At 36.5% G+C, this 18498-nt stretch overlaps 2 protein-coding genes across 3 annotated transcripts in view; one reads left to right on the top strand and one right to left on the bottom strand.

Annotated features, from left to right (window-relative positions):
* The window catches only part of COL10A1 (collagen type X alpha 1 chain), a 43812-nt gene extending 30631 nt beyond the window's left edge, over positions 1 to 13181 (bottom strand). Inside the window, exon 1 of the mRNA XM_019438938.2 lies at positions 12868 to 13181. The gene's annotated coding sequence lies outside the window, so the exon portion shown is untranslated. The remainder of the gene's footprint in view (positions 1 to 12867) is intronic.
* Positions 1 to 18498, top strand: part of NT5DC1 (5'-nucleotidase domain containing 1) — a 138606-nt gene that overhangs the window by 47195 nt on the left and 72913 nt on the right. The window lies entirely within an intron of this gene.

Genomic DNA, 18498 nt, shown 5'->3' with positions numbered 1-18498 from the left:
AGTCTGTCTTTGTTTTTTTTTTTAACCATATTCTGGGTGGTTAACTTTACAGGCAGCCATTTCTATAATTAAATCAAAATGAAAGCTTAATAGGAAAAATAAGGATCTAGCCAAATAAATATTTTCAATAAATCTGTATTACATGACACTGGCTTCTAAATTATAGCTTATTCTAAGGAGCCAAACTTTTGTTTTCTATCACTAGAACATACTAAAAATTTAAGTGATGGACATTTTCCATGCTGCTGAGTCTCTCCTGGACATTTGGACTTTTAGCCTATTTTGTGTGTTTCTTAATTTTCTTTTTTCTTTATTATAAGATGCATACATAATCTGTGGATAAACACAGGTAGACAGTAAACCAACAAATATCTCTGTATATTTTGTCTGGCAGAACGTTTTGGGGTAACTAAACATTTGGTTGAGAATTCAAAGGTGTTAGCAAATACAACACAATTTAAATTTCTCAATGACTTAAATATTAAATATTAAATTAAGAACTTTTTCATAAATTAATGGCTTAAGTAACTGTTCATCATTGCAAAATTTCAAAGTAGTATGAGCCATTTGTATATACTAACTTATGCTGCTTCCTACCATGCATGACAGGAAACTGAATAGACAGTATGTTTCTTTACTAGACTGACACTGCAGTTTTAGGATTATAATCTTCTAAGTTATTTCTTTGCCAGTATTAACAGAACACTGACCTATTCAAAGGTTACTCTAGTGGGATAAATAAGTTGAGCCTGAGATGGAGCTTTCCAAACAGTGGTATTTGAATAGTGAAGGACATGGCACTGTTGGTTTTAACAAAGGTAAACCAAAGGACAACTGTCGGAAAGGGTAGCTAGACTTGAAATTGGAGAAATAGTTATTTTCCAAGAGTCCCATGCCTAGTGCAGACACTGAATTAAAAACAGTTGAACTTAATGTTGATGCACTAAATTAGTGCAGAGATTGGGGTAGAACCTTTGAATCTGGAATCTCTGTGTAAAATAAGCAGTGAAAGAATTATAGAATCAGAGAGCTTAAAGATTCTTAGAGATCTTTTTGGCCAATCTCCTTTCTTCAGAAATGAGGAAATTAAGAAGAAATTTGACATATACAAAGAATTGGGATTAGGACTCATGGTGTTTTATCTAAAATGCAGTATTCCCCCTCAGTTCAATGTGTTGGTACAGCATTTTACCTTCATTTCCTATGATGGCTCCCTTTGAGAACTACCCCCAGAACTCTTGTAGAGAGAAGTCTTTCAGGCCATGAATGAGGAGACTTAAAGCTTAGCAACTAGATCATCCCTGGTCTGGTCTTTTAAACGGACAGTGAGAAGCAAAGGCTTTGAAGGGTTTTTACAGTAGAGTGACCTAATTAAATGTGTGTTTTTGAAAGATTACTCTGGCCGCAGTATGCAGAACCTTGGACAATCAGTGGTCACTGGGAGATCAGTTAAGAAAATGATGTCCTTACAGATGGCTAGCAAACATGAGAAGATTCTCAGCTTCACTAATTATCAGGGAAATACAAATCAAAGCCACAGTGAGATATCACCTTACCCTGTCAGAATGGCAGAAATCAAAAAGACACATAACAAGTGTTGGTGAGGATGTGGAGAAAAAGAAGCCCTCATACACTGTTGGTGGGAATGTAAGTTGGTGTAGCCATGAAAGAAAACAGTGTGGAGATTCCTTGGACCATTAAAAATAGAAATACCAGACACCTGGTTGGCTCAGTCGGTTAAGTTTCCACTTAGCTCAGGTCATGATCTCACAGTTCATGAGTTCAAGCCCCACGTCGGGCTCTGTGCTGACAGCTCAGAGCCTGGAGCCTGCTTCAGATTCTGTATCTCCTTCTCTCTCTACCCCTTCCCGCCCCTCTCAAAAGTAAATAAAAATTTTAAAAAGAATTAAAAGTAGAAATACCATATGATCCAGTAATTCCACTACTGGGTGTTTACCCAAAGAAAATGAAAACACTAATTCAAAAAGATACATGCACTGCTTTGTTTATTGCAGCATCATTTACACTAGTCAAGATGTGGAAATAACCTAAGTGTCCATCAATAGACAAATGGATAAGGAAGATGTTTTTTATATACATATGTATATATTGTATTTTTTAATATATACACATATACATAAATGGAACATTACACATAAAAAAGGATGTGATCTTGTCATTTGAGACAACACAGATGGGACCCAGAAGGTATTATATTCAGTGAAATTAAGTCAGAAAGGCATGGGAATAAAAAGCACAGCATAAAGAATATAGTCAACAATGTTGTAATAACGTAATAATGTGTGGTAAGTGTAGCTTCACTTGTGGTGAGCATAGCATGATGCATAGAAAGGTTGAATCACTATGTTGTACACCTGAAACTAATAGAACATATTATACTCTTATAAAAAAGTTTTTTAGGGGCACCTGAGTGGCTCGGTTGGTTGAGCATCTGACTCTTGATTTCAGCTCAGGTCACGATGCCAAGATTGTGGGATCGAGGCCTGCATCGGGCTCCACGCTGTGTGTGGAGCCTGCTTAAGATTCTCTTTCCCAGCCCCTCTCCCTCTGCACCTCCCCCACTCGTGTGTGTGTGTGTGTGTGTGTGTGTGTGCGCACGCAGACACGCACGTGCTCTCTCTCTCTAAATAAAAAAATGTAAAAAACAACTTTAAGGGAAAAATAGAAAATGCTGTCCTGGAATAGAAAGATGTGTTGTGGATGAAGTGAGGGAGATGGATGATGGTGATATTTAAATAGTAATTTTTATTTTATTATTTTTTAATATGAAATTTATTGTCAGATTGGTTTCCATACAACACCCAGTGCTCATCCCAACAGGTGCCCTCCTCAGTACCCATCACCCACCCTCCCTGCCCTCCCATCCCCCATCAACCCTCAGTTTGTTCTCAGTTTTTAAGAGTCTCTTATGGTTTGGCTCTCTCCCTTCCTTTTTTTTTTTCCCCTTCCCCTCCCCCATGGTCTTCTGTTAAGTTTCTCAGGATCCACATAAGAGTGAAAACATATGGTATCTGTCTTTCTCTGTATGACTTATTTCACTTAGCATAACACTCTCCAGTTCCATTCACGTTGCTACAAAAGGCCACATTTCATTCTTTCTCATTGCCACGTAGTTAAATACTAATTTTTAGAGATTGGGGCATTAATCTGGCAACATTTGGGAAGCTTATTTTTATTTGATGTTGCTTGCCGTTGCTGGTCTCTGTCATATATTCTTGTCATTTAATATAATATCTGAATGTAGGGAGGCTGGAGAGTCTTGGAATATTATACATAGTAAACATCAAGTGTGAGTTTAGGAATATCACTTAAAATCATATGTAATACAGTGTTCATATTTAAATATTACACAAACTGATTTAGGAACTATAAGTGGCATTTAAATTTTATAAATAGAAAAAAAATTTATAAATAGAAACAATTTCAGATTATACGTGATTTTATAACTTTTGATAAATGAGTGAATAAGATGGCATTTATAAATTTTTATGGCATTTAAAAAGGTTATTTTTGTTTTCTGAAATCTTGACCATCTCTGGATTTATATATCTTTCTAAATTTGTTCATGGATTAGAATTGCAGCTCCTAACAGCAGTTTGCATCACTTGCTTACTCTTTTTTTTTTTTACGTGCTTCTGTGGAGTTCTCCAGCCCACCTTCCCACTGCCTTCAGTGCCTACACCATCCTCTCTTCTCTCCCCCACTCCCTCTACATCATCAGGGTGCTCATATCAGAGTGGTGTCCCTTCCATAGAATTAAGGTGTCAGCCACTTTAACTTCAATTCATACATGTAAATACATTTTTACTATATATCATTTTCTTGGCTACTTTTTTTCTCAAAATAACACAGGAAGAAAAATCCTAAATGTTTTTTTATCACACTGTTTGTGGTTTATACCCTCCAAATTATTATATGATTAAAAGGTATTTGTACAGCAAAATTTTATTCCATTCATTTATTTATTCACTTGAAATATTGAGCATTTGCATGTTGTTCCTTACTTGTTATATAGCACTGTTCCATTTAAATAATTCACATGTGGTCCCTTGGTATGCCTTTAAAATTCACAGTGTTACCAAGAAAACAGTGCATATTGAAAAATGTGATATTCCATATTAGGTTGTTCAATATAGGGTTAGGTTTATAGGTAGCATATTAGAAATTATTACTTTGTATTCCTTCTTCCCATTTATGATGCAAATAAAGTCTGTCCATTTTAGCTTTTGTATAATAACAGCTTTAAATATTACTTTAAATAAAACTTTAAATTAAAAAAAGGCAGCAACAACAAAATAATTCACTATAACCTGTAAATAATAGCAGCTCTTTTCCTGATTATTGAGATATTTATAAACTGGTAATTTTGTCTCATCAAATATTCTTTTGTTTTTGGAGCACCAAGGCATTTTGGATTCTGAAGCTTTATAAGGACATGTTATTTGGGAAGTAATTGATGCCAACTTTATTGAAAACACCTATTTTATTTTACTAAGATAATACTTCTTTGACTCAGATGCAGGATTACAGTGGCCCAGTTGATTCCAGTACACCACTCCTTACAAAAGAGGAGAAATGGAAATTTTGAAGGAGATGGAGCTTGTACTTCATAGTCTACTTTTAAAAGGATGCACTGTCTTCGTTTTCATTATCCTTTCAGTACAGTTGACTTCTGAAATGCGAATTATAAACAAGTTTGAAGATTAAGAATTTGACATGGGAATATATGATGGGAAAATACAGGAGCTAACTATTTGGTTCTTTTTCTTTTTTCTTTTTATTTTTTATTAAAAAATTTTTTTAATGTTTATTCATTTTTTGAGAGACAGAGTGCAAGCAGAGAGGAGGACGGAGAGGGGAACAGAGAGGGAGACACAGGATCTGAAGCAGGCTTCAGGCTCTGAACTGTCAGCACAGAGCCTGACGTGGGGCTCGAATTCACAGACTGTGAGATCAATGACCTGAGCTGAAGTCAGACACTCAACCAACTGAGCCACGCTGGCACCCCTGGTTCTTTTTCATCTATTAACAATTAGAGTTTTGACACCTCAAAGTTGCACACATTTGATTCTTCAACTTCTTTACTGCTTAACTTTCATCCCTTTCATCCTGGCCCTGCTCCTTCACCATGAGGTAGAGCTCTTTGCCATTTGTTTCAAACGTAAGAGAAAAGGATAGATACGTTTTTTAACTGCTCTCTCCCCTACCTTTAATTGCACCTGTTATGGTCCATACTACCATGTCAGAGAATGAGGTGCCTTGCTCTTTCTCCCGGTCAGTCCTGCATACTGGATACATCCTCTTGTTTCTCACATGGGACTTTCAGTCTACCAGCTGTCAGCACAGAGCCCAATGTGAGGCTCTCGAACCCACAAACTGTGAGGTCATGACCTAGCTGAATTCAGACATTAAACCAACTGAGCCACCCAGGTGCCCCTCTTCCATACTTTTCTGTTTCCTTTTATAACTCTAATACAATTCTCAGAACCATTCTGTTGTTCTTGATAAGGACAACCAGAAACTCTCAACTGGCTAAGTCCAGTGATCTATTTTTTTTTTTTTTTTTTTTTGGGACAGAGAGAGACAGAGCATGAACGGGGGAGGGTCAGAGAGAGAGGGAGACACAGAATCGGAAACAGGCTCCAGGCTCCGAGCCATCAGCCCAGAGCCTGATGCAGGGCTCGAACTCACAGACCGCGAGATCGTGACCTGGCTGAAGTTGGACGCTCAACCGACTGCGCCACCCAGGCGCCCCCCAGTGATCTATTTTTAATAGTCATATTACCATTCTTCTAAACATCTAACTTTATAAATCATTCTTTCTCAAAACTCACTCTTCTTTTTATTTTTATTTTTTTTAATGTTTACTTATTTTTGAGACAAAGAGAGACAGAGCATGAGCAGGGAAGGGATAGAGAGAGAGGGAGACACAGAATCCAAAGCAGGCTCCAGGCTCCGAGCTGTCAGCACAGAGCCTGATGCGGGGCTCGAACTCAAAGACTGTGAGATCATGACCTGAGCCGAAGTTGGACGCCCAACCAGCTGAGCCACTCAGGCGCCCCAAACTCACTCTTCTTCTAGCTTTCTTACTACCTCTCTCCCTGGTTTCCTGATCTGTTTGGGTTTTCTTTTTTGTCTTATTCCTTGGCTTCTTCTCTTGCTTTGCTCATCCTATGAATATTGGGATTCCTAAAGGTTCTATGTTTGGTCATTTTTTTTCTGTACTGCAGAGGCTACTTGGGTGTTCACACTCATTGTCATAACTTCACTCACCATTTATTCATATGCTGATTTCTCCCTAGACCCATATTTCCACCATCCTATTGGAAACTTAATAAATACAGGGAATTAAGAATCAGGAGAGTATTGAAATCATCCTCATAAAAGATGGTACAGACTGCACTTAGGAAGGTCAGAGGGGATTGACAAGTTAGGTGTTTACAAAATATGGGAAGGAGGTAATATCTACAGGACCATATATTCCGTGTTATGGGGGGAGTGGGAGTGAAGAAATGAATTTGAGATTTTAGGTCTGGTCACTTAAAAGTTTGTGGCTCCATCCATTAAAGATTCAGAGTATAAGAAAATGAGCAGGACTTTCAAAGATGATGGTTGTATCTTTGAACTTACAGACTTGGAAATATCTGTTGGACTTCAATTGTTCATTTGACTTGTATGAGTGCAGAGTACCAGGGAGAGATCTGGTATGGAAATAATGGACATAGGAGAAACCCACCTATGGGTGGACATTGAAGACAGGGAGGACACAGAGCAGAGAAGATGAAGACAAGGGCTAATGTCACAACTTGTCATAAACACTACTCACATTTCTCACCCCTTCTCTGGCTGTTTCTCATCTCCACAGGTAGTCCTGACGTTCTCTTAATGTGCCATGTTCTTTTTCCCTTTGTGTTAATACTCATTGATCAGTGTCTGAAAACCCTCTGCCCATCTATGAATTATGAATTCCCTTTTTATCTTCTAAAATCTAACTCAAGTAACATCTCCTCCAAGAAGCTATAATTAGACGTATTTCTCTCTGCTTCTGTAGTGCCTTATCATAGCATTTTTTTACCTCTTTCTGTGACTTACGTATCTAGTTCATTACCACTAGACTGTATTTTGTATTGGCTTAAGACTTGTTTTAGCAAGTTTAGGAGCCAGATTTACTCATTTGTTAAGGTAATAGAATTTTTGGTAGAATGTTTATATAGCTCATTAAAGTATAATAAAAAAATAACTTAAAAGTTACTGCTTGGCCATGTTAGTATTTAAACATGACTTTTTAAAGGTCTGCTGAGAAAATGCTTCTGAGTTTTTGATTAGACTCTGTGAGCTCACCAGAGAAAAGAAACAGTAAATTTCAACAACCTATTATTTCCCTCCATATTCTAGTCTTGTTTCTATAGCATAATAAAATACAGAGAAATGATTGCTTATATTTTACCACTAGATGGCTGAGTTACACTGCTTTTGGAAAAGAAGTAAAATCTTAATCACTTGAAGTAGCCTAATAGGTAACATTTAACAAAATGTCTGATATATAAGTATAAATATATATATGCATTTACAAATGCACACATATATACATATGCACACACATAAATAATTTAATCTCTCAATAGTCAGGTTAATTGGAATTAAGAATTGTTCCTTAAAAACTTAGAGAAAATTATAACCTTGTGTGACTTCAGCTGTAATTTATAAGGTATATTTTGATAAGACATATAATAGGTTGTATATTTTAAAATCATGTCCTTGCACAGAATATGCACAAATATGAGCACTAGAAGTTTCACCAAGCCCTTGAGGGTGAATTTAGCTTTGTTAGAGAAGTAGTATCTATTGTCAGATGAGTACATTCACTTTCTCTTTAAACATAGCATTTTGTAGTCTCTGTTCCACTGGAGTTCAGAATGATAGAAAAAAGGTAATATGCTACTACTTCTTTTAAATTTTAAGTGTAAAACATTTTGTTCCAATTTTTAAGTCTCCTGGAATCGAGTCTTGGGTCATAGTGCCTCTATTTTTGGTCAAGATTTAGGAATGCCGTATTAAGTTGAACCATATGAAATTACCATATCTGTATATCAAAAACTCATCATCAACAGTCTCATATAGTTCAACCTAATAATTTTCTTACTGTTTTAGTCATTTTCATTTCTTACAGTTCATGCAATGACCTGAATAGTTCCTATTTGGTAAGCTAAAGGCTTGACCTTGAAAGGATGATTTATGTCCTTTATCTGTGGGATTTTGTGGAAGGTACATACATGCAGTTTGGCAAAATGACATTCAGGATAATAATAGGCCTTACTGAATACCAAAAGGTTTTCCAAGTACCATTTCAGTGTAAAGTTACGTGTATTACACTAAAAAAATGCAGTATGCATCTTTGAAAATAGGACATATAATATCTAAAGGGAATATTTCTAGGACTATTTTGGTTATGTGCTAGTTGAAGTGATTGGCCAAAAAATGTTAAAATGTGGGTCTGAAGTCAGCATTGATTTGTAATGTAATTTTTTCCCTTTGGAATCGCATAAACATAATAATAATCTATTGATTTTATATTTGCTTACTTAGTGTTAACATTAAACAACAACATGTGAAATTTCAAAATTGTGGATAAGCACATTTAATATTTTCACAAAACAACAAAATATCTGAAGTGATGTTTTTGGCTAAACTAAGATGCTGTCAGTGACCCCTTGATCTCTTTCCATTCCTATATCCTAACACCTTCCATGGTAATCCACTTTCTTGGGCAGGCATAGTTTTGACTTTTTTTTTTTTTCCTGAACTCTGACAACAGATTCACCCAAATATGTTGTATTTATTGCTACAGGTGATCATGCTAGTGTTTTGGAATTTTTATGTCAACCTTATTTTAAGTCTTCCAGCAAAATGTTGATTTAAAAAATACACAAAACCTTGTATTTACTCTTTTAAAAAATGCTAGGACAGTGAGGTAGTGTTAAAATAGTTAAAATAGAAAGTACTGTTCATAGTGTTTATTTGGTAAACATACAGGTTAATTTAATTATGAAAAGGAGAGGTCCTCCCTGAGAAATATTTGGGTGTTGTTGATGATGGGACTAAACAATTCCTTATTTGTTCTGTTTTATTTCACCCATCAAACTAAAAACAATGCAGTGTTTGTTTATGTTTCAGGATTAACAATTAGGAGATACTTCTCAGCAGAGGCCATTACATTTCTTGACTTGGCTGTAATGTCTTGTAGATGAAAAATAATGAATTGTTTTGAGAATAAAATATAAACATTTTTATGAGATAAAAATAGAAAACATTGTTCAGCATTTAAAAAAAAACAAAAAACAAACCTACAGCCACATTGCCCTTATCTGTTTTGTTTTAATTCCCTGTACGGATTTGAAATGAGGCTGTTAGAACTTTGTTTTGACAGGAGTGTATAGACTTTGTACATGACCAACTGAATACAATATGGCATTGGAATATTTCTCCCTCTGGGTTAATTAAGGGTATAAATGTTTAACATGATGTTAGTGTTTTTAAGCATTGATAGAAAACATACAGTCATGATAGTTATATGTCACACAGTTTCCTAACTTCTCCAAACTGCTCCAAAGATCTGGGAAAATCTGAGAAAGATCATAGTTTTCCTTATTGTGAATAATTTGTTCAGTTAGCACTTTATGGTAGTAGTTTGCTTTAGTCTTTGTCACCCACCTGCACAAACACCTCTTCTGGAAATCAGTGCCACTTGCTAGGTCACACAAAGAAATAATATGCTTCTCCTTAAAAGGGTGGGTGGGGGGCAGGAAGAAGAAAAAGAGAAGGGTGGAGGGAGGGAAGAAGAGCTATATGTGCTAAAATAGAAGGATTTGGGGATATGTAAAAATTTTTTAAAGATATGGAGCTGTACATGTTTTTTAGTATCTTCTGTGGGGGTGGAAGTGGATAAGTATACCAAAAAAACACTGGAAGAATATACAACAGACTAACATTAAGTCATTATCTAAAGGCATTTGGGGTTGGGGATAAACTGGAAAAAATTACATTGACTTAATCAAGTTCACTGGTAGCTTTTATCTTTTATAATGAAATATCAAATAGCCAATATACTTTCTTGATTACGCCATCACATAAAAATCTTGAAGTTATGTTGAAGTCAGTAATACTTATTTACTTTGAAAAAAATAATACTGTTAGCCTCTTTTCACGTCATCCTTTATTTGGAGAAGAAATAAGCAAAATAACCATATTTCCCATTTGCCTCTTGTTTTCCTGGTTTTGCTCTTCACTTTCTGTAGCGTTTCCCCCTCAGTCTCTGTCCCTCTAATTTTTTTTAATGTTTATTTACTTATTTATTTTTTAATGTTTATTTTTGAGAGGGGCAAGACAGAGCATGAGCGGGGGAGAGGCAGAGAGAGGGAGACAGAATCCAAAGCAGGTTCTAGGCTCTGAGCTGTCAGCACAGAGCCCGACACAGGGCTCGAACTCAAAAACCATGAGATCATGACATGAGCCGAAGTCGGGTGCCTAACCGACTGAGCCACCCAGATGCATCCCTGTCCCTGTAATTTTCTAACAAAATTAATGTGCTATGATTTTGGGGGGAGGATGTTTGTTAGTTGGTTTTTTTTCCTTTTTTTTAGGTTGTAGATTTTATTCAACTAGGTAGGCTTTTTTTTTTTTTTTTTGTCTGTTTAAATACTTGGGGATTGAGATGATGTATTACGTTGTCTCTGCGTTTCAATCCCAAAGTATTAAAAATAGTTTATTATAGTCTGTCTGTTAAAGGATCACCAAGCTATGTATAGTACTAAGTAGAAAGGAATACATCATAAAGAGGACATACGTGAAGTAAGGGAGGGGAGATTACTTTTGCTAATTGGGGATGGGTAGGGAGAGCGTAAGGAAGCCTTCCCAGAAATAATGATAATTTAAAGTTGCCTTGAAAGATGAATTTGATCAAGTAGAGACAGGAGAGAGGTCAGGTGGGATGACACCGCAGCCATCCTTATGCTTCCATAATATTTGCTTTTAAAATTCATTCTCGTGAATTAGAGTTACATTTGAGAGCTCTATGAAAGATGTCTGTGGATATGAAGAAAATAAAGCTCAGATAACACCTTCAGGCTTCCCATGCTCTCCCCACCCCCACCACAGCATAACTCCTGCACAATCCCTGTGCTCCTCCCAGGGTCTGGTTCCTGCAGTTAACCCCTGGCCCATGGAGAGCCATTTACTCCCTGGGAAGAAGGCTTGCCCCATCTTTTCTCATGAAGCTTGTTCATTCCGTGTTTTCTTTTCCCTTTGCCAAGCATGCTCATTCCAGGATACCACCTCCCCTCTACCAAAAAGATAGGGAAGGGAGGAGATGAAGCCTTGGGCTGCACATTACCTAGGTTGTTTGGGTGGGGATGGAGAAAACAAAACTAACCTTTACTGATACGTTTTCCAGATATTTGCCTCTTTTCCCTCTATCACGTGTTTTCTTGATTATTGAGGACCCTCCCACGTCTTTGAATTAATGGCAGTGCTCTAAGGTTCTATACCACTGTCAAATTGTGTAGGACCAGTCCGTTGTTAGTGGAACCCTAGACAAATAACTTTTATAGGCTTCCACATTCATTTTGTTCCTTTGGCCACTGCCACCATAGAAGCTCAGACAGTAGGAAATATCTGTGGGGACAGGTTCAAAGGATTGAAGCTAATTGACAAAACTGTCTGCCAAAAGCCAGTGTTAAAGTCTTAAAACTAAACAAAATTTTATTTTTTTGGTAATTCAAAAACTATTGACATGAATTGTGGAAGAGTCCCAGGGGAGATCAAGGATTGTGAAATTGCATTTCTTTTAAGTTAGGCTTTTTCAGGACAACCAAGAAGAATATGAAAGCACAAGAGAGGGTAACTCCACATCCTCCCCAAATTTGGACCCATTTTTTAACAAAACAAAACAGTGAAACTGAGTTATGACAGTGAGATGATGAAGAGGGCAGAGCGGGGGCAGGCAGGCTTCGGGTCAGAGGCTTTCAAGAGGGAAGTCAGAAACTGAGGGTGACAGTAGCTGACCTGACCCCACCTGTTGTGGCTCCTCCTGAAAGCTGTGGTGCCCTGGATGAGTGTGCCTGTTAGACTACCAGCCACATTATTAAACCACAAAAGCAAAATGTCTTATAAGCATTATAAGAACATTAAGAAACACAGAAAGCACATATGTCCATTACATCTTTTTGTACTTTTCTTCCCATCTTTTTTTGGACGCTTAACCCTTCTTAGAAAAAGCATCATATATCAGCAGCTTTGAGCTCAAAAGAAGGCAATTCCCCTGAACTTCCAAAGACTTTCTAGTTTCTTTCCATAGCTGTGATGAGTGCAAAATGCTCCACTGCAGCTCTTCTTATAGAAGAACTCTGTCATTGACAGTACAGATTCTCTCTCATTGTTGGGAGCTGTCGCCTTTTACAAAAGTGAGGGCAGGTCTGGCACTACTTTAAAGAGGATGCCTCACTTGAAGAGACATGAGATTTCAAACCTAGTTTTGGTGCATCTCTGTGGATGCTTTCCTCCAGCTGAAATTGCCTACTCCGGCATCTCTTCACATCCCAGGGGAGAAATACTGTTGTTTGTAAATGATTCACTTTTTAATTCAGCCGTTGCTTAAAGCGAAGGCAAAAAGTTACAAACATAACCGTCTTATGAGATACAGAAAAAAAGTATCCTATTTTCTGTAAATACATTTTATTATCTCTTCTGAGAGATTGCTTAAATAGTCACAGCCATGTTCATGCCCTGTTTTCCATTTCATTACATTCTCAGTCATAGAAACCTCTTGTCATACGTTTGTATTTCTCCTACCTGTATTTGCTGAAAGGGTCCCTAAGTGCTTGTTGTTGGCTGCTCTTTAAAAGTCACTACTTTGTCATCCCGGTGTATTCTTCAGTTACGCACACAGGCAGAAGTTCATAGATGCTGCCAGTAGTAATTCCAGGAAGGGTGAAAACAGTCCACTACTTCCAGAGCCTTTTGGGGGTTGTTTTTGAACTTTATACTTTTTAGGCAAAGCTCTGCTGAATCATATGCTGGCTACCGAATGATGGTCTGCCTTCTGATTCATTTCCAGGAGAGAATAAATTTCTGTTGTTTTCCAGCCGTCAGTGATTTTTGACACATGGATGGGAATTGGGACATTTGTATTAATGCAAGAATGAAATGACACCGTGTCATGAACATTTGCATTGGGATGGCTCAAAAAACAAACCCTTCCATAGTTTTCATTAATAAATCTAAATGATATGTGCATTTTAGAAGGAAAATTACTTTGTATCTACCTACTAACCAGCAATATGAGGGAATTAAGATAGACGACTGGTTTCTTAATGCCATTCTTTTGGGCTCAATGATATTTAAAAAAATACACAGTGCCTTGTGATTTTTTATAGCTTGATTTTTATTGTCTTAACTCCTTTTTAAAATCGACTCAGCTATGTGTTTATTCTTTTCAAAAGTCAGAGAAACTTAACCTTTTTCTATAAAAAGTAAAGAGAAACTTCACACCAAATCTTCAGTCCCTTATTCCCTTTATGGTCACATCGTTTTTCCTAATTACCCAGATTTGACAGTTTACATATATTGGTTATTCATGCCCACTTCTTTTGTTATTTTCCCCAAAGTCATCACGTACTATGAATTACAGAATGTCCTAATTGTTGGAGACCCTTTCTCAACATCGTGACTATGTCAGATTTTCTTGACATCATGTATATAATTAATTTACCAACTTACTGAATCTTCATGCTGTAGCTATGACCTGTATTTTTTTGTTAAGCTCCCTGGAGGCACATGCCACTGATGACCTTTTCTACATGCTGAAAAATGGAAAAACTTCTTAAAACCAGGTCAGCAATTTTTGGAAAGTAGATCTGTTATAATATAAATCTGTGGGAAACTTGTAAGTTTTCAAAGGGATCCCCTTTCATGTTGTATGTACTTGTTTCTTAAATCTGTGTAAAAGAAGAAAATGATTCCATGAAGTCAGTTTCATTATAGTAGTTTCTATTAAAAGATGAAAGGGCTGAAATTTATATTAAATCTGCCAGTTCTAACTCTGAAATGAGAATAATTTTTTTCTCATTAGAAATTGAACTGATGAAGTATCTTGCTTTTCTTGTCTTTCTGAATTTTGTTTAGTAAGTAAATTATTTTGGGGAACCTACTAAGTGCAGTTAGTTGTGTGCTAGGCATGCAATAGGGATTATAAAGATGGTTAAGACATTTCTTGCCTCAAAATTAAATCACAGGCTAGAGCATTCAACTACTTTAGGAAGGCTTTTATCAGGACGATCTGTGTATTTGTAATAAAAGGCATCCTATGTATAAGTGATATACTATATACTTCAAAAGCATTTATAAAATTGGTTCAAATAGAACAGTGTCCTAAGGGAAATAAAAATAAATACTTCTGACATTGATTAGTTGTACTGACACCATTTGTTGAAATTCAAATGTTTTATAAATTGAGGAGTTTGAGGAGTGCTGTTCTTTCCTTTTTTCTTAATCCTTCTACCTCCCACCAGTTTCTAAATTGATTTGAATTGTTTATAAACAGTATTTCTCCTCAGTGTCTTGTAGAGTTTTTTTAGAAAGGACAATCACGATAGCCATTGAATAATTAACTTGCATAGCTCCCAAACTGTAATGAATAGATGTGATCCTTTAGCTCAACTGAAATATAAAATAACTTACTCTTTGTATTTGTTGTTTGCTTTCTGAAAATGTTTCTATTTTGCCATCATTCTTGAAGGGTATTTTCTCTAGGGTTAGAAGTCTATGTTAGTGGTTGTTTTCCACCAAATCCTAGAACTTTCTGTTGTTTTATATTGGGAAGTCAGCTATCAAAATGTCTTTTAAAGAGTAATCTGTTTTGTTCAGACCACTGTGAAAAATTTCTGTTTGTTTTTTAGCCTTTTGTTAAGGTGTTCTGTTGTATAGTTGTTTTTTTTGTTTTTTTTTTTATTTATCTTCCTTGGGATTTGCAGGACATCTCAAATGTGTATTTAATACCATTGGTTGGTTTTTGGAAAATTCTGAATCTTTATCTCTAAAAATACTGCTTCTGCTTTTTTCTTTATTCTCTCTTTCTGGAATTTCACTTACAGATATTTTAGGTTATTTTTACTGCTGCTCTCTATCTCTTAGCCTTTTTTCAATATTTTCTCTTTTGTTGCCTGTCAGTTTTCTTCTTATCTGTCTTCTGACCTCTTTCCTAATTCCTTTTTAACTATGTCTAATCTGCTTTTAGTCCTATCCTTTTAAGCGTGAATATTGGTTATTATATTTTTCAGATCTAGAATTCCATTTTGTCTCTTAAATATGTTACAGTTCCCTGACAAATCTTGATTTTTATCTTGTAGCTCTTTGCATTTATTATGCATGTTAAAAAAAAAAAATAAAAGCCAGGAACCATCTCCTTAAAGCATAGTAGCCCCTGTGGATCTGGTTTTATCATCTGTTTTTCCCTCTTTTTTTTTTTTTAAGTTTTATTGTATTTTCATGTTGTATGGTCTCTGTGTATCTGATAATTTTGTATTGATATCAACTATTTTTTTATAGTTATTGAAGAAATTTGTGGCCTACGATGACGATGTTCACTTTCTACAGAAAGAACTTACCTTTATTTCTGGTGAGCAGCTAAAGGCACTCGCAATCCTGCATCACTTTTATTTTTTTTATTTTTTTTATTTTTTTTATTTTTTTATTTTTTTTTATGTTTAATTTTTTAATATATGAAATTTACTGTCAAACTGGTTTCCATACAACACCCAGTGCTCATCCCAAAAGGTGCCCTCCTCAATACCCATCACCCACCCTGCCCTCCCTCCCACCCCCCATCAACCCTCAGTTAGTTCTCAGTTTTTAACAGACTCTTATGCTTTGGCTCTCTCCCACTCTAACCTCTTTTTTTTTTTTTTTTCTCTTCCCCTCCCCCATGGGTTTCTGTTACGTTTCTCAGGATCCACATAAGAGTGAAACCATATGGTATCTGTCTTTCTCTGTATGGCTTATTTCACTTAGCATCACACTCTCCAGTTCCATCCACGTTGCTACAAAAGGCCATATTTCATTTTTTCTCATTGCCACGTAGTATTCCATTGTGTATATAAACCACAATTTCTTTATCCATTCATCAGTTGATGGACATTTAGGCTCTTTCCATAATTTGGCTATTGTTGAGAGTGCCCTGCATCACTTTTAATTCATTTCTCAAAGTTTGAGGTGATTTGAAGTTGTGCTTCAGGCCAGTGAGAACTGTGTTATGTCTGGTTCACACTTACTCCTATAGTATAGTTCTCTGGGTTACCACACGAATCATGGAGGGTTTATTAGCCTCCAACCTGCCTTGGGAGGTACTGGTCTATGTTTTTTGTGCCCCAGGCTTCTTGAGGCTTCTTAGGCTTTTCTTTACTTCTTGTGGAATTGGTGTTGCCCTGATTCTGAGAAGAGGCTCCGATTTCAAACTCACCTCTCTGGGTTTCTGCCTTCCTCATCTGGTTCCCTTAAATCTTCATTGACTTTTTGGCTCTCTAGTGCCTTTAAGCATATATATTTTTTAACTTTGTCCAGTTTTTCTAGTTATTCTTTTGATTAAAATTATAGAGTCCTCCAAGAACAGAAGAAAAACCCAGGGCTGAGAGAGAGACACCCAACATTTCAAGTTCCTTCAGGCAGAGGGGGAGCTGAGAAGAAAGTCAGATAAAGTAAGGAGAGAAAGAAAAAAAAATGGGGGGGGGGGGGGGTGGGGAATGCTGTCCTGGGGCTACAAGAGTGCTGATGCATAGGGGCACTTGTACCCCAATGTTTATAGCAACACTTTCAACAATAGCCAAATTATGGAAAGAGCCTAAAATGTTCATCAACTGATGAATGGATAAAGAAATTGTGGTTTATATACACAATGGAATAGTACTTAGCAATGAGAAAGAATGAAATCTGGCCTTTTGTAGCAACGTGGATGGAACTGGCGAGTGTGACGCTAAGTGAAAAACGTCATACAGAGAAAGACAGATACCATATGTTTTCACTCTTATGTGGATCCTGAGAAACTTAACAGAAGACCATGAGGAGGGTAAGGGGAGAAAAAAAAAAGTTAGAGAGGGTGGGAGGCAAACCATAAGAGAGAGACTCTTAAAAACTGAAAATAAACTGAGGGTTGATGGGGGTGGGAGGGAGGGGAAAGTGGGTAGTGAGCATTGAGGAGGACACCTGTTGGGATGAGCACTGGGTGTTGTATGGAAACCAATTTGACAATAAATTTCATATTTTAAAAAAATGAAACAATTCCTATTTCTACAATTGTAAATATAAAATTAAGAAATGTATGTAAAGTGCTTGATTCATAGTAATAAATACACTGCAGTTACTGATTTTGTTGTCACCTTTAAATTCTGAAGTCTGTGTTTGGAAACAATTAAGAACTATTTATTTATTTAAGAACTATTCATGCATAAAATCATATTTCTTAGCAGTAACAGCCTTAACGGCCTTGGCTGTTGCTGGACCTCACTTCCCTAAAATCCAGCTCTACCAGGCTGCTTGCTAGCTGTTTTCCAGTGTACTTAGTCTGTCATACTTCAGCGGATCAGCTTGGAAGGGCTTGCACTCCTCCCCTATCCTCTATTATCTTCAAAGGCCAACTTATCTTTCAGACTTGAACACCCCTTCCCTGGCACCTTTCTTGACACCTGTCCTTTTCCACATAATTCCATGATTGACCCCTGCCTTACCCCTCTGTGGCCTCACTTGAGCCTATTAGTACCCTACCAGTCTTTCAGCTTGGTTCACAGAGCTGTCTCTACTGACCTATAATATCCTCAAAAGTGGTGAACATTCATCTTTTGCTTTTATCTCCAGCACAATACTTGACCCATAGTAGGTGTTCAGTAAACAATTGTTGAATAAATTAATACATGTGTGAATTAATGGTTGATATGATCATCACCAGTGTTACAGCTTTGCATATCTTAATGCTTTAATCACTTTATTTATTTGTTAATTACCTGCCAAGATTATTATTTTACAGAGAATACAAATCATAAAGTCAAATAAATATGTGAGGTTTGGAGTGGGTTTTTTGTTTGTTTAGTTGGTTGGTTGGGGGTTTTTTTGCTCTGGCTTAGAAGAGCGTTATTTTGTGAAAGAGGTTTCAGACCAGAAACTACAAATAGACACTGTTCCAAAAGTTCATTTGTACTCAAGATATCAGAAATTTGGACTGTACTTTCTAAAACAAGTCATACTTTATAAGTGTTAGTGGTGGTAAAGATAATTATTATTATAAGAATAATTAAATTTCAGATCTGTACTTACAAAATGCTTGCTCAAATCATAATGTCCTATAACCTGAGAACTAGTTTTTTGAGGGGACTTGGAATAGGGCAGTGATGAAGCAGGATGACGGCTTATTCCACCTTTGACTCGGCTGAATTTTCC

The sequence above is a fragment of the Panthera pardus genome, unplaced genomic scaffold, assembly GCF_024362965.1.
Source record: "Panthera pardus isolate Hobbes unplaced genomic scaffold, ASM2436296v1 HiC_scaffold_17, whole genome shotgun sequence".
In the NCBI taxonomy this organism is placed as follows: domain Eukaryota; kingdom Metazoa; phylum Chordata; class Mammalia; order Carnivora; family Felidae; genus Panthera; species Panthera pardus.
Note: the sequence above shows the minus strand (reverse complement) of the source record. Positions and strands in the feature narration are given on the sequence as shown.